This window comes from Dermacentor variabilis, unplaced genomic scaffold (assembly GCF_050947875.1).
Source record: "Dermacentor variabilis isolate Ectoservices unplaced genomic scaffold, ASM5094787v1 scaffold_12, whole genome shotgun sequence".
NCBI classification, from domain to species: domain Eukaryota; kingdom Metazoa; phylum Arthropoda; class Arachnida; order Ixodida; family Ixodidae; genus Dermacentor; species Dermacentor variabilis.
The window spans coordinates 30,755,081-30,777,376 of record NW_027460280.1 but is presented as its reverse complement, the minus strand read 5'-3'; the positions used below and the strand labels follow the sequence as shown (position 1 = coordinate 30,777,376).

The following is a 22,296-nucleotide window of genomic DNA, read 5'->3' as shown; positions in this document are numbered from 1 at the left end:
GGCATACCGTAGGACAATGCCTACTGCCTTACAGTCGTTCACACCCACACATAGAGTTTCTCACTATATTACTTAGAGGGAAATCTAGCGCGGCTGCGCTGTGGTATGCATGGGAATGCAAGTGTATTGTGACTTCGCATTGACATCGTTCTCGTAGAGCCAGGCAAGCACAGTTCCGTCTGTCACAATGATTAATTTTCTACTAAAACAGCACGTAAAAAGCTGGTCTATCTTTATTATTACACAAAAACATGTTTTGTTTAACTATGAGAACTTGTTATCGCATGTACAATAATATGATACGTAAAAAGTATCAGCGGGCCACTAAAGTTGGAGGACAGACGACAAGATTCGCGCTCGCTTTGAAACAGTTTGTCGTCTGTTCTTGCGTTTCTTCGCTTGGTCATGCATTGTAGGTGAGTAAAGATGTAATATGCGTGAATGGAAGCATTTTATGAAGATTTTACTTTAAGAACGCGTTATTTGTGTAGCCATATCCACGTTTTAGACGAAGCCTCTTACAACACCAGTCAACACAAGCCTCGCAGACACATATACCGTCATTCCCATTACGGTACGGCGCCCCTTAGGAAACTCCCATAGACGGTGGCGCCAGATTTCCCTCTAGGTGTTATAGTGAGAAACTCTATGCCCACACACTATCTGCTGGCAGCAGGGGTGGAATATTTCGGGCCGCATGACGGCGATTGAAGTCCCTTCTCTGCTTCTCCCTGACTGCATGATCTTCATCGCGAACCTTTTTCAGGTTTACGACCTTGGGTGAAAGCCTTATGGGGTGCAGGGGAATCGTACACAGTCGCCGGCCCATCAAGAGCTCGGCTGGAGTTTTCCCAAAGCTCCAGGGGTATCCATGTACCCTAAAAGGCCAGGTATGGGTCACGGGATTTCTGAATAATACCTTTTATCGTCTTAACCATCCTCTCCACCTCTCTTTTGGCCTGTGGATATCTAGGGCGGGACGTGACATGTTGAAACCCTTGAACCCTTGACATGTTGAAACCCTCTTGAGAAAAGGATTCAAGTGCTGACGACCTAAGCTGTGCTACATTGTCTGAAAACACTATTTCAGGAATACCATGCCGTGCAAATATGCTCTTAAGCTGTTTTACTACGTGGTCACTTGTAGCCTGTGCAAGACGAGTAACTTCTGGATATCGCGACAGGCACTCAACAACGACCAGATAGACCACCCCCTTAATTTTGCAAAGATGAATGCCAACTTTCTGTCAAGGCAGCATCGGGATGTCGGACGAGGTCACTGGTTGTGCAGCCTGTATGCGCGACATGCAGCACTCTCTGCAGTTTGGTACTAACTTTGTTAGTTCCGAGCTTAGTCCCGGCCACCACACGGACTCACGCGCATGCGCTCGACATTTAGTGATTCCCTGGTGACCATCACGTAGGGGACTCAAGACTTCGGCCCTTTGACACTGCGGTATGACTTGGCACATGTATTTCATCAAGACCCCATTACAATGAACTGAACTGAACCGTAGCAAAGAAAATAGAAAAACGGATTAAGTTCTATTTTTTTTCTACAAGAACGAACATTGTTTCTGCGTGAGGATAAATAAATTATACAAGAAACCTCTCTCTCTTGAAACCTCTCTTGAAAAAACAGATTGTCGCTCTTGATTGTCACTATGGTTGCATATAGACTTGAAGGGAGCGATATCGTGGCAACCCGCTTAGGCAGAAGCGAACCAGCGTTTGGCAGAAGGTATCTTCTGCCTGACCCTGCTTTACTTTCTTAAAGCCGCTAACTTCAGCCACGGTATGAACGCAACCTTGGGCACAGCGTTCGACTTCAGATACAGACAGTGCTTAATGATCTCTCTGGCTCGATCGGAGCGGAGTCCTTGACAAAGTACCTGCCAAGGCAAGATTTTTGCCGGGCACGTACTCATCTTTGAACATGAAACGCATTAGCCTCATTCAGAAGCGCTGAATACGCGGAGGAAGCAAATCAAGCGGTGCTTCGCCCAGTAGCGTTACGAGTGGTTTGTGGTCAGTCTCGAACTTTATTTTACTTCCAGTCCTCTCAAATAGGGGGCCCTCAAACCTCTCCGCTGCCCATGTTAGGGATGGAGTTTCCTTTTCGATCTGTGCGTACCGAGTCTCTGTCGGCGATAATGATCTGGAGGCAAACGCCAGTGGACTGCGCTCACGATCACCTTGCTCTTGGAACAAGACCGTGCCGAGGCCAAAGGAAGAGGCATCAGCGGAAACTATTGACAGCCGCTTTGGGTTATATTTTGCCATGCAACGATCAGAATATATGAGTTCGTCGATGCTACTCAGAGCCTATTCTTGAATCTTACCCCATATCCACTCGCGACCCTTTTGCAAAGTTTCCGCAGCGCAGCGCTTATCTGTGACCGCTTAGAAATAAACCTGGCTAGGTGATTAGCTATGCCAAGAAATTTGCGCACGCCGCTTGCGTCACAAGGTGGTTCTAGGTTTTTAAGGGCGTCCACTTTCTTTGGATCCGGTTTTATGCCTTCATTATTGATAACTCATCCCAGGATAGCTACTTCTGTTACGCCGAAGCCACGCTTCGCTTTGTCTAGCGTTATACTTTCGTTTTCCAGCTTTTCCAATGTTTTCTCAAGATGCTGGTCATCTCCTGGTTTCGAGCGCCCAAAAATTAATATATCATCGATCAAGTTCACTACTCTTGGCATGCCAGTCAAGATTTCGAAAATTAGTTTGTGAAACTACTCAGGCGCCGATGTGATAACAAAAGGCAGCCTTTGAAAGCAGTACCTTCCGTAGGGCATTGTGAAAGGGGTCAACAGCGGACTCTCACTGGACAAGTTAATCTGCGCGTCTAGCTTTGAAAATAGTGTTGCACCGCGTAAAAACCCTATAGCGTCTCATCCGCAGTTGGCAAAACATAGCGTTCCCTAATTATATTTTGGTTTAGGTGCGTGAGATCAACGCAGATTCGTACTGCTCCTGATGGTTTCCACACAGGAACTATTCCAGCGCAGCATTCTGAAGGTCCCTCTAGTTTTCTTATTACGCCCTGTCTTTCCATGTCAACCAACTCATGCTTAACAGCATCTCTCATGGGAAGAGGAACATGAACCCTATAGGGCACAGAGTTTGTCTTCAAGCAGATGGTATGCTCTCCCGACAGTGTACCTAATCCCTGAAACAGCTGAGGTTACCGATGCTCCCAAAGTCCTGAAGACGCCACGCCGTCTACAAAGTTAACCATCCCCAGCAGTTCTGAGGCTTCTATACAAAGAACGGACCACAACGAAGCAACGACAAGTACTGTCTGTTAGATAGTTGCCTGTTTCCAACTAATAACCGCATTGAACTTTCCCAAAACCTTTAGTCGATTCCCGTTTGATCCCGTTAGAACTATGCCCATTTTATCTAACTCTGATGGGATCCCAGGTAATGTTCAAGGAACCACAGATACCTCAGCCCCCCTGTCTACCTTCGCGGAGACTGGCGTTCTGTTATTAATAGACAATTAAGTGAACTTGGCATTCGCGGAGTAATTATCAACAGTACAGAGAAAGTACAATGCACTATCCTTCTCAAGTGAAGGCAGTCCTACCTTGCTGGATGTGAAACCCTTCTTGCGACACACAGCATTGAAGTGTCCTTTCACGTTGCAGTAGTAACACTTTGCTGCCTTCGCCGGGCCCGCAAGCCTTGGATGCTACGCTCGCCCGCAGAACGGAGACCGCTGAGGTTTCCCTTGAGTTGCCGTGCCCTTTACATGATGCGTGAGATGCTCCTTTCGAAGTGGTTGTGAAGACGCGCCCTTCTTTTAGATAGCGTCCACGTCGGTTTCCATCAGTGTAACGGACGAACCATCGTTTCGAAATTGCTGCGGCTGTTCGTGATTGTTTCTTTGAGACGGGCCTTGGCGATGGCGCTTGCCAGCGTGTGGTCGACGCCCATTTGCAGTGTTTCGGAGAGCTTCGCCTCCCTGAGGCCAACGACAAAGGGGTCGCGAATCATTCTCTCTTTGAAAGTGCCGAAGTCGCACCTGTCTGCAAGCGTGTGCAGAGCTGTGACGAAGTTGGTCGACGGACTCGCCTGGATTCTGGCTTCTGCGGTGAAAGCAAGCGCTTTCGTAAACGACGCTGCGAGCAGTGACGAAGTGCTTGTCAAACTTGCCTCTGACGACCTCGTATTTCTTGGCGTTGTCTTTCCGCAAGCCGAAGGTTTGAAATATCGTCCTTGCTTGTCTTCCCATTCATTGTCTGAAGCCGAGTCGGGACTTGAGCTTCCTCGCTGCGCTCGTTCAATCCTGACGAAAACTGGTAGTCGTCGAATTACTGCGACCATGCGGGTCATTTGTACGTTCTTTCGAAGTTGAAGTGTGACGGCGGCTGGATGGCGAACATTCCAGAGGAAGGCGGTCTTGGGTCGTCACAAAGCATGGGGTTGTTGTTGTGCCTCTTTGTAGAGAGATCCACAGCGAAGAAGAAGCACAGCGTGATGCTACTTTCCTGACATTAACCGGGAACTTCTAACACCATGTAGCGTTACTGCCACCGTGTCGGGGCAGACGCACTGTTGAAGAACACAACAGACAACAGTCCAAGCCCTCAACCAAAAACCCCCCGTTTATTGTCCGCGAACCCTTTATATATCCTGGCGGGTGGTGACATCATCGGCGAGCTCGGACGCCGCAGCAGACTTGGAACGAGGGCGTCACTCAGTGGAACGCCGGAGCACTTTGATGCATTTCGGTGTGGGTTCACCGGAGCGCTGGTTGCGTCCGATGCAGCGCCACGGTAAGGCAGGCGTCGATAACAGCACTGCCATTGTTTGTCTTTGGCTAACGTTCATGCGAGGTCCGTTATTGTTATAGCAGCAAGGTTAAAGTCACCAAAGAGCATGATTGGAGTCTTTTGATAGGCAGTGTAAAGTTAAGTCAACGGATTACCAGTTAGGGAGGCCTGTAAAAAATACGAATGACCCTGCTCGGATAAAGCGTATTCCAGCTTAATCAACGTAGTTCTAGAGGTGAAAATATGTTTACTGGTGTGCATCGGGAGGGTGAGATTAATGGTGACAAGAACACCATCGCAGGGCGTGCGCCGGTCTTTGCGGAAAATATCGAAGTTAGTAAGGTAAGGCAGGATCTTGGAATCTATAATCAATACGTTGAGCTGTGCCTCAGTTAAAAGGATGGGTACCACTCGAACTAGAAGTAACACTATTGCATAAGGCGGGTATGACGCTGTGAATGTCAGTCTACGGAAATGATACCCCGGTGAAGTATTTTTTCCCTGGGTGAAGTGGACGCGACTGCTATGACTTTAGTTCAACAACTCTCTTAGATGAACAATCGTACACAATGTCTTGTTTTGCATTAACAGTTTATCAAGGGCAGTTTGAATGTTGTTTGGCGCCTTTCTGACTTGAACCAAATGTCCCCGAGCTTGAGATGTCATGGGAAACAAGTCTTCACTGACGCTGAATCCGGTTCGCAAGAATTTCATCCTGTAAGAAAGAATGTTCTCCTTAAAATGAGACAGTCTTATAATTATAGGTCTATTTTCTTCTTGTAGGTTCCAAATCCATGGGCTCGCTCGGCATTACGCGCTTCGAGAGTATAATTTCAAGGAACATGGCAAAGTAGTCAATGATTAGGCCCTCGTTCTCATTCCACATTTCATTCTACCTCTCCTTCAAACTATAGCGAAAGCAACGTTGTTTCAACGACACCTGTTTTCGGCACCGTCAGTTCGGACAGTCAGTTCCGATACTTGTGTAGCGCACTTTTTCGTAAAAATTCATTATATTCGGCGGTTATACGTGCCAAAACCACAATATGATTATGTGAGGCACATCGTAGGAGCTCCGTACAGGCCGCCATTGGAATCTGAACCTGGCAACGTTTAACGTTAGAACGTTATCTATTGTGGCGAGCCTAGCAGTGTTATTGGAGGAATTAGAGGGTAGTAAATGGGATATAATAGGGCTCAGTGATGTTAGGAGGACAAAAGAAGCATATACAGTGCTAAAAAGCGGGCACGTACTGTGCTACCGGGGCTTAGCGGAGAGACGAGAACTAGGAGTCGGATTCCTGATTTATAAGGAAATAGCTGGCAACATACAGGAATTCTATAGCATTAACGAGAGGGTGGCAGGTCTTGTTGTGAAACTTAATAAGAGGTACAAAGTGAAGGTAGTACAAGTCTACGCCCCTACATCCAGTCATGATGACCAGGAAGTCGAAAGCTTTTATGAAGACGTGGAATCGGCGATGGGTAAAGTCAAAACAAAATACACTATACTGATGGGCGACTTCAATGCCAGGGTAGGCAAGAAGCAGGCTGGAGACAAGTCAGGGGGGGAATATGGCATAGGCTCTAGGAATAGCAGAGGAGAGTTATTAGTAGAGTTTGCAGAACAGAATAATATGCGGATAAAGAATACCTTTTTCCGCAAGCGGGTTAGCCGAAAGTGGACGTGGAGGAGCCCGAATGGCGAGACTAGAAATGAAATAGACTTCATACTCTGCGCGAACCCGAACTTCATACAAGATGTAGACGTGCTCGGCAAGGTGCGCTGCAGTGACCATAGGATGGTAAGAACTCGAATTAGCCTTGACTTGAGGAGGGAACGGAAGAAACTGGTACATAAGAAGCCAATCAATGAGTTAGCGGTAAGAGGGAAACTAGAGGAATTGCGGATCAAGCTACAGAACAGGGATTCGGCTTTAACCCAGGAAGAGGACCATAGTGTTGAAGCAATGAACGACAATCTTATGGGCATCATTAAGGAGTGCGCAATAGAAGTCGGTGGTAACGCCGTTGAACAGGAAACCAGTAAGCTATCGCAGGAGACGAAAGATCTGATCAAGAAACGCCAATGTATGAAAGCCTCTAACCCTACAGCTAGAATAGAACTGGCAGAAGTTTCTAAGTTAATCAGCAAGCGTAAGACAGCGGACATAAAGAACTATAATACGGATAGAATTGAACAGGCTCTCAGGAAAGGAGTAAGCCTAAAAGCAGTGAAGAGGAAACTAGGAATAGGCAAGAATCAGATGTGTGCGTTAAGAGACAAAGCCGGCAACATCGTTACTAATATGGATGAGATAGTTCAAGTGGCTGAAGAGTTTTATAGAGATTTGTACAGTACCAGTAACACCCACGACGATAAGGTGAGAGAGAATAGTCTAGAGGAGCTTGAAATCCCACAAGTAACGCCGGAAGAGGTAAAGAACGCCTTGGGAGCTATGCAAAGGGGGAAGGCAGCTGGGGAAGATCAGGTAACAGCAGATTTGCTGAAGGATGGTGGGCAGATTGTTCTAGAGAAACTGGCCGCCCTATATACACAATGCCTCATGACCTCGACGTACCGGAATCTTGGAAGAACGCTAGCATAATCCTAATCCATAACAAAGGGGACGCCAAAGACTTGAAAAATTGTAGACCGATCAGCTTACTGTTCGCTGCCTACAAAGTATTTACTAAGGTAATCGCAAATAGAATCAGGAATACCTTAGACTTCTGTCAACCAAAGGACCAGACAGGATTCCGTAAAGGCTACTCAACAATAGACCATATTCACACTATCAATCAGGTGATAGAGAAATGTGCGGAATATAACCAACTCTTATATATAGCCTTCATTGATTACGAAAAAGCATTTGATTCAGTCGAAACCTCAGCAGTCATGAAGGCACTACGGAATCAGGGTGAAGATGAGCCATATGTAAAGATACTGGAAGATATCTATAGCGGTTCCACAGCCAACGTAGTCCTCCACAAAGAAAGAAACAAAATGCCAATAAAGAAAGGCGTCAGACAGGGAGATACGATCTCTCCAATGCTATTCACAGCATGTTTACAGGAGGCATTCAGAGACCTGGAGTGGGAAGAATTGGGGATAAAAGTTGATGGAGAATACCTTAGCAACTTGCGATTCGCTGATGATATTACCTTGCTTAGTAACTCAGGAGACCAATTGCAATGCATGCTAACTGACCTGGAGAGGCAAAGAAGAAGGGTGGGTCTAAAAATTAATCTGCAGAAAACTAAAGTAACGTTTAACAGTCTCGGAAGAGAACAGCAGTTTACGATAGGTAGCGAGGCACTGGAAGTGGTAAGAGAATACATCTACTTAGGGCAGGTAGTGACGGCGGATCCGGATCATGAGACGGAAATAATCAGAAGAATAAGAATGGGCTGGGGTGCGTTTGGCAGACATTCTCAGGTTATGAACAGCAGGTTGCCATTATCCCTCAAGAGAAAAGTGTATAATAGCTGTGTCTTAACAGTACTCACCTACGGGGCAGAAACCTGGAGGCTTACGAAAAGGGTTCTACTGAAATTGAGGACGACGCAACGAGCTATGGAATGAAGAATAATAGGTGTAACGTTAAGGGATAAGAAAAGAGCAGATTGGGTGAGGGAACAAACGCGGGTAAATGACATCTTAGTTGAAATCAAGAAAAAGAAATGGGCATGGGCCCGGACTGGGTTACCGACTGGATTCCAAGGGAAGGGAAGCGTAGTAGGGGGCGGCAGAAAGTTAGGTGGGCGGATGAGATTAAGAAGTTTGCAGGGACAACATGGCCACAATTAGTACATGACCGGGGTAGTTGGAGAAGTATGGGAGAGGCCTTTGCCCTGCAGTGGGCGTAACTAGGCTGATGATGATGATGATCGTAGGAGGGTACTTGGGAATAATTTTGACCAGCTGAGGTTTCTTTAACCGGTACCTAATTCACACCACGCAGGCGCTTTTTGCGTTTCGCCCTCGTAGAAATGCGGCCGCCACGGCCGGGATCAAACGTACTCTGTCGAGCTCAGCAGGGCAACGCCTCAGTCATTGCGCTGCCGCAGCGCTTCACTTGTTCGTGCGTGCCTGCGCATGCAGATGTTCATATGATCACTTCGGAGTGGACAGCATTGTGCCGTGCATTGGGCGCACGTTCAAGAACCCCAGGTGGTCAAAATTAATCCGGGAGTCACCCGACTATGACGCCCTCATAATCAGATGATTGTTTTGACACGTATGACCCCAGAATTCAAGTTTCACTTTTTTTGAGCGCACGGTAATGTGATTTCGGCTTTTATTTTGACGAGCTTTGTTTTGATTTTATTAAACATTTTCTCGTGATCGAATCGAATGGGCAGCAAATTTTCTAATGTGGCTGCCTACCCGGACCGCCAGGTCATTTAGCGCTCTACACTCTTAGAAAATGATCGCATCAGTTACCAATCAAAACCTACTAACTGCTTGTCCCAATGTTAACCGAGATTATCATAAGGGCAATAAGTGACGGCGCCGGTAGTTGCATTCACTATACTTAAAGGAGGGGGTGCATACCACTAGCCCACGAACCATAGATCGAACCATTTACGAACCATAGATCGTAATGGCACCGGTGCAGTGGCATTTGCTTCCCACTTTAGTCAGTGGGGCCTTTTTGTTCACAAGTAGCACTGCCATTGTCAATAAATAATTAGGTGTCTTCTGTTCTAAAATTAATTATAAACACGTATACGAAAAAAAAACACCAGGACCGCATTGCCACACAGTTTGGTGATATAAGAAATAAAAAAAATTGCACCAAATGGTCATGCGGGACCGGAACATTAGGTTGCGTGTAGTTAACGGCACGGCACCGGAAGGAACAGACGATAAAGGGCAACAACGCATCGCACAATTAAGTGATCGGGATACTACGCGAAATCTTTCTAAGAACGATTTTATGATACATATGGGATGCCTTTTAAGTTGCACCAAATTTTGAACAGCCTGTACGTGGCAGATAGTACAATTGTAATCGTTGAGCTAAATTTATCGATGAGGTGGACATTACTTCTACGAGTAATCAAAATGCTTAAGTGAAGAATTACCAGAATTACACTAATTAACTTTTAATTAATTACTTTAGGACGTATATTTTAAACTAGGAATTGTAAATAGTGAGTTTGCAAGGCTTATCGTTATGAAACGAATTTTAGGATGGGACAGGTTTCGAGATGTGTGCCGCGAAACTTGCGTAAAAATGCGCTGTTCTACGTACTTTTTTAAAGAAAACGATGTTTTATGCATTCAAATGCATAATTAACACAACCCCAACGCATTTAATCGGACAGTTTCAAAACTAATCTCGGAACTGGTCTAGTCTTGAGAATTCGTTGTGAGTGAATACGGCTTGCAAACTCACCGGCTACAATTCCTAAACTGAAATATGCGCTGTAAAGAAATTAATTAAAAAGTTTCTAATGTTATGCGGCTAATTATTCAATTAAGCATTTTGACTTTTCGTAGAAGTAATGGGCGGCCTTATCGAGTAATTTGCTCAAGGGTTGGAATTGTGCTATCTGCTTCAGGCAATTTAAAGAAAAAAATTGGTGCAGCTAAAAAAAGAACACCTGATAGAGCTTTAACATTTGGGACCACAGGTTCTACCGGTGAGCACATATGTATTTTCATATATAAACAAAGTTATCAATCTATAGTTATATTGCGTACAGTCTACACATATGTGCGCCACAACCAAGCACATAACTATAATCCCAACATAATGACAGCGAAATGCAAAAACTGTCGTGTACTTATATTTAGGTGCATGTTGAAGAAACCTAACTGGTCAAAATTAATCGAGAGCAGCCCTCCCCCATACGGCGTGTCTCATAATCAGATCGTGGTTCTGGCACTTAAAAGGTAGAATTTATTTTAAATGTAAAGCACCCACAGACGGGAGTGCGCATATATTGGTGTTGAACTCTGTCATCTGCTGGACATGCCATTAGCACTGTGACCAGATCCAAGTCTCGACTTCACAGCCGCTGATTCACTCTGCAGCCCCTCAACCAAGGCGCCTAAGGCTGGTTCAAACGCCAGTGACTCATCACACGGCCCGAGTTTCATGCGAGGAAACGGAACTAATCCTGTTGTCAGTAACGTTGTGCGCGAGTACACGAATAGACAAACCCACGCAAAACCTACATTCTTAAAAATAACGTTAGTAAACAGCGAGTAAATGCATGGGGCCATTTACTAGGCTACTGTGTACTTCACTACCTTCCTACAAGTTCTATACTAGCCAGGGGCTAGTAAAGCTAGTAACTGCTGCCTTTACTAGCCAGAAAGGCTTCTTAGTAGTTTTTGCTGAGTTAATAAGCCACTACTGCCTCGTCTGGCTGTGGTCTATTATGCTGTGATTGTGACGGTTTTATGCAAAATATCAAATAAACTGTAGTATTGTTCATTATGTTGCACTAACAGTTATTTGCGTCGTCGTAGTACACATATACACAGACCTGAGCACTGCACGGGACCGAGCTGACCCGGAATTCCGGGCTGGGCCTAATACCAGTCTTTTGCGCGTACGAGTCTTTGCACTATGATTTTTCACGTTATTTCACTTGTTTGAAATGACGCATTCGGGAGCGGAGAAGTAGACATTTTCAGTCGTGCGCGAAGCGCCCTGCATCGTACGCGGATCCGGATCGCAACTGCTTCAGTCGTGCGGAAGCGCATACAAGTGAGTCTTTGCTTGGACGTTGCTGCTTGCGTAGCGGTTAAGCGGAATATAGCGTACGAAACAACTTAGAAAATAGACACTGGGTTCCTGATAGTCGCTGCAACAGCGAGTATCAGGAACGTCTCGCACCCGCAGAGAAGCAGAGGCAGTCGCAGCAGACATATTTGCCGAGAAAAAGTTTTTACAGATGATTACGATACCCCCTACTGCGAAATATAAGTGCAGCTCTATACGTGTTTCGCGATATGTTGGATGGCGTGCGGCACATTGTCTCGTGCGGCACATTGTCTCGTGCGGCACATTGTCTCGTGTGGCAATCTGTATCTTGTAGCGGATTGCAAACAGAGCGAAGTGTGGCGCAACTGCGTCGCTAATCAGGATATCGCCACAGGAAGCGCGTACGTGACGCATGGACGCGATTCACAACAGCTGCTGCTGACAAACCTCCGCTCATGCAGCGCTTTGTTTCCATATATGGTATCGGTCGAAGCGCTCGCCGCTTGCCATCAGTGAACACGCGACAGCGTCAGTCTGGCGCCATCTCGGAGCAGTCGTCTCTGCGGAGCCTGTATTGCGCAGCACTACGCTTTTCCTCTCACGCTTTCGCCATACCCTCCTCCTCCTCCGCTCTCCGCCTCATGGTCCCGCTAAGCCCTCCTCCGCTTTCCTCCTCGCACTCCCTTCGCTATCGCCGTTTTTCATCCCAAGCTGCGATCCGCATTCTTTCTTTCATCCTTCGCGTTCGCTCGGTTACACCGAGGGAGGATGCCGAGGTACGACGCCGACGCGAAACGCAGAAGTGGGCGCCTAAGATCTGTGTTCTAAAAAGAAAATAGCGGAGCCTGCGTCTCATGAATCTATTGCGTTTGAAAGGTGACACCTTTCAACGCGGAATCGCCTGTAGGACCATTCATCGGCATTTCAGCAGCACGAAGAAAAAATAAAGTACTGGTTCCCCTAGAGAGACTTTTGTGAGTAGAACCGCCAGACAGTTACCACCTGCACTGTGAAGCTTCAATTCATAGATGTATTTCCGTTTGTCAAGCGTTAGTACCCATTTCTGGGATTAACTCGTTTCTGCTTGAGACTACAAGCCTCTGAATGTTTAGTTGTAAAGACTTAGTTTAATTGCTGGTGTATAGCGTACTTTCATATTGCATGTGATAGCAATGCCCTACTCCACTTCTTGTGCATTTTAAGGAATAAAGTAAATCGCTGGTCAAGAGTCAAAACACAACAGACGAATTGTTATTAGCGAGGAGAGAACATTAGTATCCTTCATATAGAAAACAGATAGTGAAAACTACAGACAAAATTTATGTGAATTAACTATTTGCCCAACAAAAAATTATGCCTTCAACACAGTCTATAAAACTACACTGAACTGTGCAGTAAGTTAGATGTCATGTACAGTAAACAGTGTATTTTTGTTTCGTTACTAGTCACCCTCCGCTATAGAAACATGCTGCGGCAATAAATGCAAAGTTAGCTGTAACATTTTCCAGCACGTGTATTAGCGCCTCACGCCCAATTTTTGTCCACCAGCACTTGCTGTATGACACCACTCAGATTGTTATTCACAGTTTAGACTTTCCGCACCATTGGCGGTGAGGAGAGGTGATACTGATGGTATACTACATTAGCAAGAGGCAGTAGAGAAGCATGCAGGAGAATCTACAAATGTAGGCAGTGCTGTGTTCCAACTAAATCTTGATTCGCATCACATGTGCACACAAAAAGCTCTAACGTGCAGAAACTAGATGAAGTCAGACAATAAAATTTTAAGTTGCCATATTGCTAAACGAGCATTTAATTCAACTAGCCTTCTGTGATATCATCACCATGATACCTTCATGGTGATGTACTGGCTAACTGTTATAACTTTATAAAATAGTTCCTAGATGAAACTCGAAAAAGCATTTTGCATTCTCGCGACTTGTTTACGTACCAAAGCTCCTTTTTAGCAGCAATATTGTTATGAATAGATGGAACACCAATCCAACACAGAGCTCTATTAGGAATGTTACAGAATCTGGGTGGCATGAACAATTTTTGTTGCAAGAAAATGCCTTGGCAGGTGCTTGAACAGTGAAGTATAGAAGTGTAGAATAAGCCCGTGCAATGGTTAGTGAGGCGACAAAAATGCTCACTGAGGTAATTTCTATTGAACTTCAGGAATGCCAAACCAACGCGGAAAACGTGCAGAAAATGAGGCTGTAAGACTCGCAGTTCTTACTTGTGTGTGTCTTGCGTCTGTTTCTTTTTTAGTCTAGGCCTTTCGTGCTGCTTTACCATTGCTAATGTGGCACCAACTTTTGCAAGCTTCCACCATGGTCAATTCTATTGTACACAGTTGATCCGCCTGTTCAAGAGATGTTCAATAATACTCTGCAGGAGTCAGTCGACCAGCTAGCAGCAGAATTAGTACCGCATCATGTGTGATCTTTAACATTTGTTTTACTACCAATGGTTTTTGCATCCACTCAAGAATAGCTACTGATGCGAGGACATTTGGCCTCATAGTAAGTATAGTCGAAATCAGCATGACTGACCCTGTAAGGATATCAAATGAAGCCGCAATTCGATCAGAATTCCATGTTTATTTTGCATACTGCTTTACATGGTAATCCAGCTCCATTGTACAGATGCCCTTGGTGAAATCGTGAAGAGTCGGCAACAAAATTGTAAACAAGTATTTGGAGGCAGGGGGGCGGGATTAATTCATGCTACGGGAGGTTGATCCTAAATGAAATGGCAGGAGGCATTGTGAATTGCTACGTTTACTTCTTTGACGTTAAAAAAAGTATTATTGCATTCACTACTGTTCAGTCAGAGTTCAGCAAAAAAACCACGTCCGCCCTAAAAAGTGTTGAAATTTACTTCACGACTTCAGCTTGCGATGCATTCCAACGCGTGCTTACCGGCTCGTCACATGCTGTAACGAAAGCCACAAAGTTTCAGCTGCAATAAGCACCTATGACTTGCTGTTACTTTGATGTTGTCAATAAATGTGGTGATCCCAAGAACAATAAGTTGTTTGTAGCGCCAGTCGACGCTTCCGGGTCACCTGGTCTGATAAGAGACGAATAACGCTAAAGGAGAACGCGGCAGAAGAAGCAGAAAAATAAACAAAACCAGCGAGCGATACGGCCGGGCCGCGTGGCCCGGGCCAGGCCGCGGCTGCCAGCTGCAAGGCGCCCACCATATTGCCCGCTTTCAAGAAAAAAAAAAAGGCTGTTTCCGCTTCCCATGCGAATTCCGCGATAAGTTCTGAGCGCTTCCGCTGCTTGTTTTCGTACCACTGTGAAAGGTACCGTTTCTTTTCACTAAAGCTGATTATTTATTCTGTGGTGTGCGTGTCGCGTAGCACCTTTGGAGTTTTACTGTATGTGTGTTCTTGCTTATCGTTGCTTGATGGATTTATTGTCCCGTAATGTCCCTGGCAACGTTACGTGTACCAATAATTGATGCTTAATATATCGGGTGTCCCAGCTAACTTTAGCCAAGTTGTTCAGCGAAAAAGAAATCGAGAAAACAAGGTGCAAGACACGATTATTAAACTGACGATGTTTGATCGCCAGTGGTCTGACGACTAAACGACGTAGGTCTCAGGATCGTATCGTGCAACGTGCTTTTTAAATCCTTTTTTTTTTTCGCTGAACAGCCTGGTTAACGTTGGCTGGGACACCCTGTATAGCGAAAGGACGTGGTTCTCTCTTTTTTAGTATGTGGTATTCTACCTTCTTAGGTGTTTACAATACCATCGACTTCATATGGCAGAGCAAGCGGCCCTTATAAATCAAATGGGCCCCATTGTATTGTTGGTAGCCATATTTTTGTCGCGTTAGTAACTGGACTACTGAGGTAGTACTCAGGGGCCCTATAACGTAAAACTATACCAATAAAATATTTTTATTCCAATCTCCAGTCATCAAATTTGCGTAACCACCAACGTAAGCATCGGGCGATCACCCACAGGGTTGTCTGAACGCACCAATGAAACGCTGTCCTCGTTCATAGGAGGTCACTTTTGCTTGCTTGAAAAACGAATAACATTGCATACGCTGAGCTACTTGTCTTGTCTAATTGGCTGAGAATAGGCGAGGAGCACCCTCAAGTGAGGAGAGATTCGGTTGGGCCGAACCACTGCACTGAAAATCGATAATCGGATGAAGAGGGTGGTGCCGGCGTCTGCGATAAGGTCCGCTTTCGCTTACTTAGCTTGCGGTGGCTGGTCGAAAACCGCGGCGGCATGCAACGGAAGGCTAAGAATGCCGCTAAAACACATCCTCAGCAAAGAATAGTTGGCAGAGCGAGGTCATAAACCTGCTGAAAGTGCTCGAAAACGTTACAGGGCGACGCAGAAAGTTTTATTGTACGCAAATAAACCCATGCTCTCCGGCAGGTGCGAGTAGCCAGTTCCCGAGGTATTGGCGGCAGCCATCTTTTATTCCTTTCCGAACGGGGCAGTCTGCGGTTATTCAGAGAAAAATTCAGTTTTGTTCGGCATATTAATGCATCTTTAACGCTACACGTCACTTTGACGCGGTGACTTTTCGCGGTTTTGTGACGTCGCGGGACAGGCAGGTGAAGTGGATGCAGCTCGAAAACTTTTGACCAAGAAGCGAGGGCTAATGGCGAAAAGGCGCTGAATAAGAAATAACTATATTTATTTTGTTCGCTCCAATCATGCATAATCACTGCGTACACGTCATACCAGATGGGGAGCTATCGCAGTTTGCGTGACGTGGCATGACTGACAGGCGAAGTGGGGGTGGCCCAAAAATGTTTTTGACTGATAGCGGAGGGCTGATTGCAGAATTGGAATAGAAAAGTTTGGAATAGCTTTACGTTATAGCGCCCCAGTACTACGATAGTTCTATTTACTAGCTTCAGCAAGGAGTGAAAAATATTAACTATCATTTTACTGCCTTCACTTACTAAAAGTGTAGTGCTTTTAGTGACAAGTAACGTGTTAGTATTTAGTTAGTGAATATGATGATATATTTTTAAGAGTATCATTCTCCTTTGAATTGAACAGTCGTGTTGGTGATGTGAGTAGATACTCGAAAAAACTTTCGTGGATTTCTCTCTGATATGTTTGAAGCTTTGAAGTAGACGCATCCCTATCCAATAAATGCATAAAAGGAGAACGAAGAAAAGCCGAAGTGCACTGATAACACCGGATTTACGGCTACATCAAAGCTCTGTTTTGTTGGTGTTGCGCCGGAGGGTGGGGGCAAGTGAGACTTTGCCCTTGTTCGATCGGCACGCGCGGTGGAGTCTATCGCAGGCAAAGGAACAAAACAACTTGGTCACTGATAAGAAAGCTTGTCGCGTCGCCCGGAGCTCTTATAGTGCGTTGCGAGTGTAGCTCGTATACGTAATGGCCTCGCACCGTTTTGTGTTGTACACGAGCACGTCCCACACGGAATGCTATCGAGATGTAACAGGCGTAACGCTATACTCATAAGAACCGCCATTTTGGAACGGATTTGCGTTTCGTTGTAACGGAGTAAAAAACAAAAGAAAACATGCTGGGATTTTAAACATGTCAAACTAATATCCGCATATCAGGCACGCCGTTGCGGGGAATTCCAGATGACTTTTCACCATATGGTGTTATTTACCGTGCACGTAAACCTAAGTGCACGAGCATTTTCGAATTTCGTAGACATGGAATTGCGAAAAGCACAACGCAGAAGCGCAAAAAGAAGAAGAAAATGAAATTGTGGGGATGTCAGGCGGCGGGGGAATCGATGTTCTCTGAAGCATTTCGCACTACCCAGTGTCGTTTGGGGTTCTGTAACGTGTCACTATAGACGGATCAACGTGTTTGTAGAAGACGAACAACTGTGTGCATCACAATAGAAGCAAGACGACGGCGATGACAATAGCATGACGGCTACAAGATGGCTGATTTTTTCCTACTCCGTGGAAGAAATGTTACAACTTATACCGTTACGACCTGGGACAATCCAGGAGACGGTATAATGTCGCAACAGCGTCTACGCCGCCTCAGTTGCTACGAGGAAATGACTGGGGAATGTGGGCCTATGCAGAAGGAGAGCGTAGTAGAACATAGAGACTCAAAGCGCTAGGTGCCACAAGTCGGCGTAATTTGTGGCGTGCAAAGTGCGCAACACATTGGATGGCAGTGGCCCTAACATTCCACTAACGCCATTCATGAAACAGGGCTATTACGCAGGGGTAGCCGCAAGTAATGTAGTACTACATCGCAGATATTATGGTTGTACCGAATCAAACAACTTAGTGTTTCGAGCATGTAGCATGATCGAAACTGAACCAAAAACAACGGAAGTCGTTGGTCGCGCGAAGTGACCTTGCTGAGAAAGAAAGCGAGAGGAGTTTCATGATAATAAAAGTCGAAGAGCCTGGCTCGCTACTCTGCACTGGGGCGAATAATTAGAAGAGGATGAGGAGACGTTTCACGTTATATCTTCCGGAACGCCTGTCAGAATATCACAGGAAGACGGCTACTTGAATTTATCAGCAGTGTGGGGAACAATGAAAACCTCAGCCCTGACGAAGACCCTAGTCGAATTTGTGATCTCGGGCTGATACTTTCCTTTGTAGCCCACTGATGAGGTGCGTTGCAAATGGAGTGGGCACACTTTGTTTACTGTTTTGAGCACCTTCTTCTTCTTCGTCTTCTTCTTCTTCTTCTTATTGTTGTTGTTGTTGTTGTTGTTCTCGTTGTTTCGGAGAAGGAGTACGAGGAGTCGTCACAATTGGTTGGTGTGGCATGCGAGTTGTCATGTACCGGTAGGGAATGTCGTTTTTCTCTTTTAAAGCTAAAACTTCATGCGTGAACATTCAAACAGCCGTCACTCTATGTTATCAGTTCACCTGTGTACATGACAGTCCATATGTAATACAAAAAGATTAAGTGTAAGCGAAGCGAGGAAACTAAAACAGAGCAGAAAGCGCGGGATCTTCTAAATTCACCGTGAGCGAACTATGTTAATGTGACGTATCCAATGTAAGACTCAATGATGCGTAGCGAACCCTTATATATCGTTGATTAAATCGCACCGAAAGCTCAGTTAAAGTTATCTTTATGAAAAAAAAGAGGTGAGGCGTGCAGATAGAACACAAGAGTATAGAAGTGGACATAACTAACGCCGGCGTTTGTGTTGTCCATTTTTCTTGTGTCCTGTCTGCACGCCTCACCTTTTTGCATAATGAATCCTCACCAACTAGCTCAGCTATCTATCGTTCTAAGGATATCTGTGCCGCGAATACTGTCAAAATGCGACTAAGCTTGACTCCGAAGCGAAGACCCCGTCTCCAAAGCCAGCACAACGACTGAACCACTCCCGTATACGTCACTCGAGCACTGCGACCGGTACGCTAAAAGAATGCTGAGTAACACTCACACGCAATCTTTTCTAATGGTCTTCTTTTCTATTCTTCGATGTAGACATCATCATCACCATCACCGCCTCTTGCTCTTTTTCGCATTTCTTTCTGCTGCTACTAACTGCATTAACTTACGCTTTGTCATATCCTCCAGAGACCTTGTGACTCATAGGGGTTCGGACGATGTGTTACGAAAGGGCCTTACTTCTATCACTGGCAGCATTCGCTCAGAGGAGAGTGTAGCTTGTGCTCTAATCGAATAAGCGCAATTGCACCCTGGAAGCTTGTCGAAAGGAAGAAATATTGCAACCTCACTGCTTTGTGCACGTGCTTCTTGAACAGTTTTGAGAAGAGGCCGACTGTTGACACCGTGATACTGGGTATTAGAACTGCTAATCTACTTAAGAATGACATTAGGCTATGGGAATCGGGCGATTCATACGCCACTACTAGCCCTGCAGGGCTATCAGTGTCTATCACATTGCTGACGATACACTCATTGCACAAGTAAAGAAAGATGGTTGGGTAGGGTGTTAGTCTATACACGCGAGACTAAAAAAGGAGGGGAGATGAAGAAGGGCTCTTGAAATAATGCGCACAAACGGACATAAAATAAACAATTGGTTAAGCGCTGCAGGGCCAATCACTGAGCTTTATAGTAGTTTGATATTGGCTTATTGAAATATAGTTACCCGCCGTGGTGGCGAAATGGATTTCACGTTGCGCCGCTAAGCCTGAGGGTGCGGGTTCAAATCCCGGCGGCGGCGGCCGAGACGAAAAGTGTGGCGCGCCGGTGCCTGCGAACGCTGAGAATTGTTCCTTCGCATGCCGTACACTCAGAGGCACATACTCAGTGGTCCAAGTTCGCTAGAGGTTCATTGAAGAGCGGATCATACTGTTCCGTTATGCATATACAGTTCATGCATGGCGCAGCTCGCTAAATTTAAGCGTTGGCGCGAAAGGCGTTCATTGAAAAGCGGCACATACCCTGTGCATTTGCGACGCGGCCTGCTAAAGCATCGGAGTGCTGTTGTTAAGGAACCCTTGTGACGTGGGTTCGGTTCCGCTCAGCATAGGATAAACTTAAGGCACATTCCCAGTAGCACATACGTTCAAAGACGTTAATTGAAGAGCGGCACATGCTATACTCTCACATACCAGTGGCCCAAGTTGGCATCAAATAGGCTCATTGAAGACCAGCACAGACCGCGTGGCACATACTCAATGCTCCAAGTCGGCGGCAAACAGTTTCTTCGAACAGCGGCAAAGCTACCCAGTCTCGCCATCTACAGCGACTCACGTCGGCGTGAAAGAAGTTCGTTGAAGAGCGGCACGTATGTATACATTGCCACATAGTCTGTCAACCAAGTGGGTTCGGTGGTTGGTTTCGAACCCTGTAACCTCAGCACAGCAGCGCGATGCGCTACCCCTTCGACCAAGAGACTACCCAGTGACGCGGCTAGGCGGGCGAACGGTTAGGTAGAAGCATACATAGACATAAACATGCAATCATAGATATATACATAGCCCTCAGAAAGCGCGTGACGTACCCTAAGAAACGTAACGCGTTAAAAACGCCCGAGTGCCCCAGGTGGTTAATTAATCCGGAGTTTCCCACTAAGGCGTGCCTCACAATCATACACTCTAAAAACAGTTTGCACCCTTTGGGGTGTACATTTGTCCCACAACAATAATCGTCATCTGCCTTGCTTGCGTTTCCTTTTCTAGAAAACTCGGCGCTCGCTACTTTCTTGTCGAGAATGCTGCGTCACACTGATAACGCGCATGCCGTTCGTGACTGGGAAGTACCGGGCTCGCCACGTTAAAGAAAGGAAACGCGGGCAAGACAGATTACGATTATCGTTGTGGAACAAATATACACCCCAAAGGGTGCAACTGTTTTTAGAGTGTATCGTGGCTTTGTCACGTAGAACCCAAAAATAAATAAATAAATAAATAAATAAATAAATAAATAAATAAATAAATAAATAGCTTGACTAATTTTCCCCACTACATGCTAGCAAAGAATTGCACCTCTGAGTGTACGTCGATTGCCGCGTGTCTCGTGGGGATGCGCGTGGAGCGTTCCACCGGCCAGGTCGATCGCATCGCCATCGCCTGCAGATTCGGCCGGTGGCCGATGTGGCAGCGGCGTTCCCTTCCTGCTCGAGACCTCCGGCCGCCCAGGTGACCGCGTCGGTGCTGTCGTTCCGGCGAGACCGTCGTAATCGCGCGCGCGGACGTCGGCCGAGCGGCCCGTATCCGCACCTCGCTGCTATCCCACCAATTATCGGGCTTCCCAGGAACGGGGGACTCTATCGCCAGGAATGTGCTAAGGAGGCGGTATCGGAGCGATGGAAAAGCCATCCGAGCGGCACGGAGGGCGCAGCAGTTAAACGGAAGATTCTGTGAGTGCATCTACGCTCGATTTTCCCCCGTTACGCATGTGTATCTCCACTGATACGAGAGCGGCGACGCGCGCGACGTTGAAATGGGTTGAGCGCATTGAATGAGTCGTTGGGGGTGCAGAGCGCGAGGCCGTTTCTGGATTCTATCAAACTGTTCAGCCCGTTTGGATAAATGCGTGCCGAATGAAATTGAATCTCAGCATAATCTACTGTCCTACAGACTACCGCATGGAACTGTTTCTACGATTGCACCAGGTGATCACTTATTTATCGTGCAACTTTCTCTCTTCTTCAAATAGCGTAGCTGTTCGGCGGGGTCTTTTGACACCTTTTGGCAGTCTCTAACTCTAGTTTTTGGTGAGCGGCAGAGAGAAAAGGAGATGAGCATTTTTACTGACAGCAATGCACCACAAGCTAAGCCATTTCTGCGCCTGATTGAACAACGCTCCTAAGCGTGGTACTCTATGTAACCTAATAATTGTCGCAGAACAGAAAATTGACCTCAATTGACAATGCATTATCTACAATAAATGAAATGTTGGTCAAGTCAAACTTTGTTGACTTCATCCAAAACTTTCGTCAAAAGAGATTATAGCGTGTAATAGTGTTGGTGCGACAGTTGAGTGCTGTGATTGCGTGAGAGAAAAGTAGCACAATTTATTTCGGGAGCTCACAAGAACATCATGGGGAGCTGGTGGAAAGTCAACTGCAAGGGGCTATCAAGTGTTCTTTCGAAACATCGTGCTCCGTAAAGCCACTAAAACGGTGCAAATGCTGCCTCTGGCCGGCAGCTCCTCTTTATAACGCCTCGCAGCGGTGAGCAAACGCCTTCCGGTCGTCTCGCCGCCCGAATTGCACTGCTACGGCGAGATCACCGGATGGCAGTCGCGCTGTGCCCGCTGAAGGCCGTACGTATCCGCTGGCTCGGGGAGGTGTCAAGGTACAGCGGCGGCTATCTAGTTACGCACGTATGCCGGGCGACGACGTGCTTCG

General features: G+C 46.1%; 2 protein-coding genes across 6 annotated transcripts in view; one reads left to right on the top strand and one right to left on the bottom strand.

The window, feature by feature from the left end:
* Positions 1 to 22,296, bottom strand: part of LOC142565921 (uncharacterized) — a 173,485-nt gene that overhangs the window by 3,727 nt on the left and 147,462 nt on the right. Inside the window, exon 1 of one of the 3 annotated variants that reach the window (XR_012824919.1) lies at positions 20,930 to 21,011. The gene's annotated coding sequence lies outside the window, so the exon portion shown is untranslated. Of the gene's footprint in view, positions 1 to 4,589; positions 5,500 to 13,439; positions 13,875 to 20,929; positions 21,012 to 22,296 lie in introns of those variants that run through there. The other 2 variants (XM_075676528.1, XM_075676529.1) reach the window with 2 other exon arrangements.
* LOC142565922 (uncharacterized) overlaps positions 1 to 22,296 on the top strand; it is a 39,885-nt gene that overhangs the window by 6,886 nt on the left and 10,703 nt on the right. Inside the window, exon 1 of one of the 3 annotated variants that reach the window (XM_075676531.1) lies at positions 21,199 to 21,303. The exons of 1 other annotated variant lie outside the window; for it this stretch is intronic. The gene's annotated coding sequence lies outside the window, so the exon portion shown is untranslated. Of the gene's footprint in view, positions 1 to 21,198; positions 21,304 to 21,470; positions 21,559 to 22,296 lie in introns of those variants that run through there. One more of the 3 variants, XM_075676532.1, reaches the window with a different exon arrangement.